This window comes from Glycine max, chromosome 14, assembly GCF_000004515.6.
Source record: "Glycine max cultivar Williams 82 chromosome 14, Glycine_max_v4.0, whole genome shotgun sequence".
NCBI lineage: Eukaryota > Viridiplantae > Streptophyta > Magnoliopsida > Fabales > Fabaceae > Glycine > Glycine max.
In genome coordinates, this window is record NC_038250.2 from 17,214,666 (window position 1) to 17,221,042 (window position 6,377).

The following is a 6,377-nucleotide window of genomic DNA, read 5'->3' on the forward strand; positions in this document are numbered from 1 at the left end:
TTTTGCTGTGAATAGTGTTTTGCAACGGATTTAGCGACCACTTTTGCTGATCTGGAAAATAGAGTAGTAGTGTAAATCCCTTAGCGACTGAATTAGTGACTGATGCTGACAATTTAATTGGCGATTTTTGTTTTGATAGTTAGGGTTGTTATTTTTGGCTGAATTTTGGTGTGGTAGATTCTTTTGACTCATATTTTGTGTGAAAAATATCAGGAACACTTGTTGTGGCCAGATTTGAGAGATTCAAAAAAAATTGAGAACTTGTGTTTATCAAAATTTCAAACGGCCATAACTTTTGCTCTGGGTATCAGAATGACTATTATTATATATGTATTTGGGGTAGAAAAAAATTTCCCACAGTGTGATAGCCCGCCAAAGGCTGGCTGAGGTCTCTAGCTAGCCAAAATCGCCTGTTTACTAGTTTTTTTTTATTTTTCAAGTTTTATTGTTTTATTTTTCTAAACTTTCCTTAGGTAATTTCTATAGTTAGACTTTGAATTTTTGCCTGAAAATTTTTGTGCCATCTTTTCATGATTTTAGAGTGTTGCTCACAAAATTCCAAGTCATTTAGATATCATTTGAGGGTAGCTGTAGTTAAAACCTACACTGTTACTTGCATAAGAAGGCAACTAGTTGTGCATGTTGAATGTAGTATATGACTAGAGGCAATCCATCTGACTTACAACCCTTTGATCCTGAGATAGATAGGAAATTTCATAGATTAGTTAGGCATCATTTTGTACCTTTTGAGCATCCTGAGCATTCTGTTATTGGTGAGTCTGAGCATTCTATGGTTGGTAATTTTGAACATTCTGAGAACATGGCACAACCTCCACCCCGTGAGAGGACTCTAAGGGAAATGGCTGCACCTGATTTCACCTACGAAAGCTTGTGCATCCAATACCCTGATGAGGATGTCCCATATGTTCTTAAAACTGGACTGATCCATTTGCTTCCAAAGTTTCATGGCCTTGTAGGTGAAGACCCGCACAAACATCTGAAAGAATTCCATATTGTCTGCTCCACCATGAAATCCCCAGATGTCCAGGAGGATCACATATTTCTGAAGGCTTTTCCTCATTCTTTAGAGGAAGTGTCAAAGGACTGGCTATATTACCTTGCTCCAAGGTCTATCACCAGTTGGGATGACCTCATGAGAGTATTCTTAGAAAAAAAATTCCCTGTTTCCAGGACCACGACCATCAGAAAGGATATTTCAGGCATCAGGCAACTCAGTGGAGAGAGCCTATATGAATACTGGGAGAGATTTAAAAAAATATGCGCCAGTTGCCCTCACCACCAGATTTCTGAGCAGCTTCTTCTCCAATATTTTTATGAAGGACACAGTAACATGGAGAGAAGTATGATAGATGCTGCCAATGGTGGAGCCCTTGGAGACATGACGCATGTAGAAGCCAGAAATTTAATTGAGAAGATGGCTTCAGACTCCCAGCAATTTAGTGCCAGAAATGATGCTATTGTCATTAAAGGAGTGCATGAAGTAGCCACGAATTCATCTTCATCAGCTGAGACTAAGAACCTTGAAGGTAAACTAGATGCCTTGGTTAACCTGGTAACCCAACTGGCCATGAATCAAAAATCTACACCTGTCGCCAGACTCTGTGGTTTATGCTCCTCTGTCGACCACCACATAGACCTTTGCCCTTCTGTGCAACAATCTGAAGCAATTGAACAGCCTGAAGCTTATGCTGCAAACATCTACAATAGACCTCCTCAACCTCAGCAGCAAAATCAGCCACAACAGAATAATTATGACCTCTCCAGCAACAGGTACAATCCCGGGTGGAGGCATCATCCCAACCTTAGATGGTCAAATCCTTCACAATAGCAGCAACAACAACAACAGCCTTATTTTTCAGAATGTTGCTGGCCCAAGCAGACCATACGTTCCTCCACCAATCCAGCAGCAACAACAGCAACAACTACAGCCCCATAAACAGCAAACAATTGAGGCTCCTCCGCAACCTTCCCTTGAAGAACTTGTGAGGCAAATGACTATGCAAAACAAGCAGTTTCAACAAGAGACCAAAGCCTCCATTCAGAGCTTAACTAATCAGATGGGACAATTGGCTACATAGTTAAATCAACAACAGTCCCAGAATTCTGACAGATTACCTTCTCAATCTGTCCAGAATCCCAAAAATGTGAGTGCCATTACATTGAGGTTGGGAAAGCAGTGTCAAGGACCTCAACCAGCAACATCCTCCTCATCCGCAAATGAACCTCCCCAACTTCACTCTACTCCAGAAAAAGATGATGACAAAAATTTAAAGAGTAAGTTACCTAACAATTTCTATGTAGGTGAATCTTCCACTGGTAATTCTGATTTACAGAAGCAGCATATCCCTCTTTCATTCCCTCCAAGAGCAATTTCCAACAAAAAATGGAAGAGGAAGAGAAGGAGATCTTGGAAACATTTAGAAAAGTAGAGGTAAACATACCTCTGCTAGATGCAATAAAGCAAATTCCAAGATATGCTAAATTCTTGAAGGAGTTGTGCACTAATAAGCGGAAGCTTAAAGGAAGTGAAAGAATTAGTATGGGCAGAAATGTCTCCGCATTGATTGGTAAATCTGTTCCCCAAATCCCTGAAAAATGTAAAGATCCAGGTACATTCAACATACCTTGGATTATAGGGAACAGTAAGTTTGACAATGCCATGCTAGATTTAGGAGCTTCTATTAGTGCTATGCCTCTGTCTATTTTTAATTCTCTATCTCTTGGTCCTTTGCAGTCAACGGATATGGTAATTCATTTAGCTAATAGAAGTGTTGCCTATCCTGCTGGTTTCATAGAGGATGTCTTAGTTAGAGTTGGTGAACTCTGATTTTCCCTGTTGATTTTTATATTTTGAATATGGAGGAGGGATTTTCTCAAGGATCAGTTCCGTCCTTCTAGGCATACCTTTTATGAAAACTACTAGAAGTAAGATAGATGTATATGCAGGCACACTATCTATGGAGTTTGGTGATATAATTGTTCATTTTAATATTCTTGATGCTATGAAACACCCATCTGAAGATCTTTTTGTATTTCATGCTAAAATAATTGACCATGTTGTTGATGAATACATGACTGATCTTCATTCTGATCTACATGCCTCTCACTCTTCATGCATTGAGTCTGAAATTGTATTTGATCAATGTCTGAATTTGATGCTGAGAGTGAATCTGAATTTGATATTGATTACATGTCTGGTGATGTTTTACCTCTTGAGATTGATTTTATAGAGTCAGATAGAACTAACCATGTTTCAGGAAGTACATATACCTCTGACTTTCTTTATGAGGTATAGGTTGAGAAACCATCTCTTTCTAGCACTATCCAGCCGGCCACACCAAAATTGAAGCCTCTGCCATCAAATTTAAAATATGCTTACTTGGATGATAACAAAAGTTTTCGAATAATTTTATCTGCCTCCCTTGCTGATGAGCAAGAAGAGAAGTTGTTATCTGTTCTCAAGAAGCATAAGAAGGCTATAGGCTGGTCCCTGGCGGACATTCCTGGTATTAGCCCTTCCACATGTATGCATCAGATAAATTTAGAGGATGGGGCTAAACCAGTAAGACAGCCACAGAGAAGACTCAACCCGGTGATTCTTGATGTAGTGAAGAAGGATATAACCAAGCTTTTGCAAGCTGGAATCATTTATCCTATCTCCGACAACCAATGGGTGAGTCCCGTCCAGGTAGTCCTGAAGAAAATCGGCCTCACCGTGATCAAAAATGAGAAGGAGGAGCTGATTCCTACTTGGGTGCAGAACAGTTGGAGAGTCTGCATCGACTATAGGAGGCTGAACCAGGTTACCAAAAAGGACCATTTTCCCCTGCCATTTATTGACCAAATGCTTGAACGCATGGCAGGTAAATCTCACTACTGTTTCCTTGATGGTTTTTCTGGTTATATGCAAATCATTATTGCTCCTGAGGATCAGGAAAAGACCACATTCACCTGCCCCTTCGGCACTTTTGCCTATAGGAGGATGCCTTTCGGCCTGTGCAATGCGCCTGGTACCTTCCAGCGGTGCATGATCAGTATTTTTCAGTGATTTTTTAGAAAATTGCATAGAGGTGTTTATGGATGATTTCACTATATATGGATCCTCTTTTGATATTTGTTTGGATAGTCTAGAAAAGGTTTTGAATAGATGCACTAAAACTAACCTTGTTCTAAATTTTGAAAAATGTCATTTTATGGTTGAGCAAGGTATAGTTTTAGGCCACATTATTTCCAATAAGGGCATTGAAGTAGATCCTGCAAAAATTTTTGTTATTTCACAATTGCCTTACCCCTCTTGCGTGCGAGAGGTGCGATCTTTTCTTGGTCATGCATGATTCTATAGGCGCTTTATAAGAGATTTTAGCAAAGTATCCCTTCCACTATCCAACTTGTTGCAAAAGGAGGTGGAGTTTGACTTTAATGATAAATACAAAAAGGCTTTTGATTGCCTCAAAAGAGCACTGACTACCACCCCCATCATCCAAGCACCCGACTGGACAGCCCCTTTTGAGCTTATGTGTGATGCATCAAATTATGCATTGGGGGCTGTCCTTGCTCAGAAAATTGATAAATTGCCTAGGGTAATATATTATGCTTTTAGGACTTTAGATGTTGCCCAAGCGAATTATACTACTACTGAGAAAGAGCTACTAGCCATAGTTTTTTCTCTTGAAAAATTTCGTTCTTATTTGCTTGGTACTTGCATTATTGTTTATACTGGCCATGCAGCTTTAAAGTACTTGTTGAAGAAGGTTAATTCAAAGCCTAGGTTGATCCAATGGATGCTTTGGCTCCAAGAGTTTGACTTGGAGATCTGTGATAGGAGCGGAGCACAAAATTTAGTTGCTGATCATTTGAGTCGGATCGAACATGTGTCTGATGAGGACTCACCCATTCAGGATGATTTCCCGGATGATCATTTATATATATTGTATAGTATTTCTATTTCTCTTTCTACTCCCTGGTTTGCTAACATTGTCAATTATTTAATTGCTTCTGTTTTTCCTCCCTTAGCATCTAAGGCTCAAAAAGATAAAATTAAAAGTGATGCTAAGCATTTTATTTGGGATGACCCCTACTTGTGGAAATTGTGCAGTGGTTGGGTCATTAGATGATGCATCCTAGATCATGAGACTGACTCAGTCCTGCAGTTCTGTCATTCTTCCGCACTGGGAGGTCATCTGGGTGTTCAAAGGACAGCTCGCAAGTCCGAGGTTTCCTGGGACGTTTGAATTATATTGCTAGATTCATATCACAGCTCACTGCTATTTGTGAGCCGTTGTTCAAACTCTTACGCAAAAACCAAACCGACCATTGGAATGAGGATTGTCAATAGGCATTTGGGAGGATCAAAAAGTGTCTCATGAATCCTCCTGTGCTTATGCCACAGGTACCCAGAAGGTCTCTCATCTTGTATATGACAATTTTGGACGAGTCGATAGGATGTATGCTGGGGCATCATGACGAGTCCGGAAAGAAAGAGCGCGTTGTCTACTACTTGAGTAAGAAGTTCACGGCCTGTGAAATGAATTACTCCCTGCTCGAAAGAACGTGTTGTGCTTTAGTCTGGGCATCCCATCACCTAAGACTATACATCCTGAGCCATACCACCTGGTTGATATCCAAGATGGACCCAGTTAAGTACATCTTTGAAAAGCCAGCTCTCACGGGACGGATTGCCCGGTGGCAAGTCTTGCTATCCGAGTTTGATATAGTTTAAGTTACCCAAAAGGCGATAAAAGGAAGCGCCTTAGCGGATTATTTGGCTCAGTAGCCTCTCAACGACTATCAGCCTATGCATCCCGAATTCCCGGATGAGGACATTATGGCCTTGTTTAAGGAAAAACTAAACGAGGACCGAGACAAATGGACCTTGTGGTTTGATGGAGCGTCAAACGTTCTAGGCCATGGCATCAGAGCAGTATTGGTCTCTCCAGACAATCAATGTATATCTTTCACAGCTAGGCTGGGGTTCGAGTGCACCAACAATATGGCTGAGTATGAAGCATGTGCCCTAGCCGTCCAGGCAGCGATTGACACCAATGTCAAGCTACTCAAGGTGTACGGGGACTCAGCGTTGGTGATCCATCAGCTGAGAGGGGACTGGGAAACTAGGGACCCCAAGCTAATACCCTACAAAGCCTATATCAAGGAGATGGCTAATTCCTTTGATGAGATCTCCTTCCATCATGTTCCCCGGGAGGAAAATCAAATGGCGGATGCAGTTGCTACTTTGGCGTCCATGTTCCAACTAACGCCACACGGGGATCTACTATACATTGAGTTCTGGTGTCGTGGCAAACCCGCACATTGTTGCCAGGTGGAAGAGGAACGGGACGGTAAGCCTTGGTATTTCG

At 41.1% G+C, this 6,377-nt stretch overlaps 1 non-coding gene across 1 annotated transcript; it reads right to left on the bottom strand.

The window, feature by feature from the left end:
• Positions 1–1,198: 1,198 nt before the first annotated feature.
• Positions 1,199–1,305, bottom strand: LOC112999412 (small nucleolar RNA R71). Its single transcript, XR_003264599.1, has one exon. It is a non-coding gene; the product is annotated as a small nucleolar RNA R71 (small nucleolar RNA).
• Positions 1,306–6,377: the final 5,072 nt, after the last annotated feature.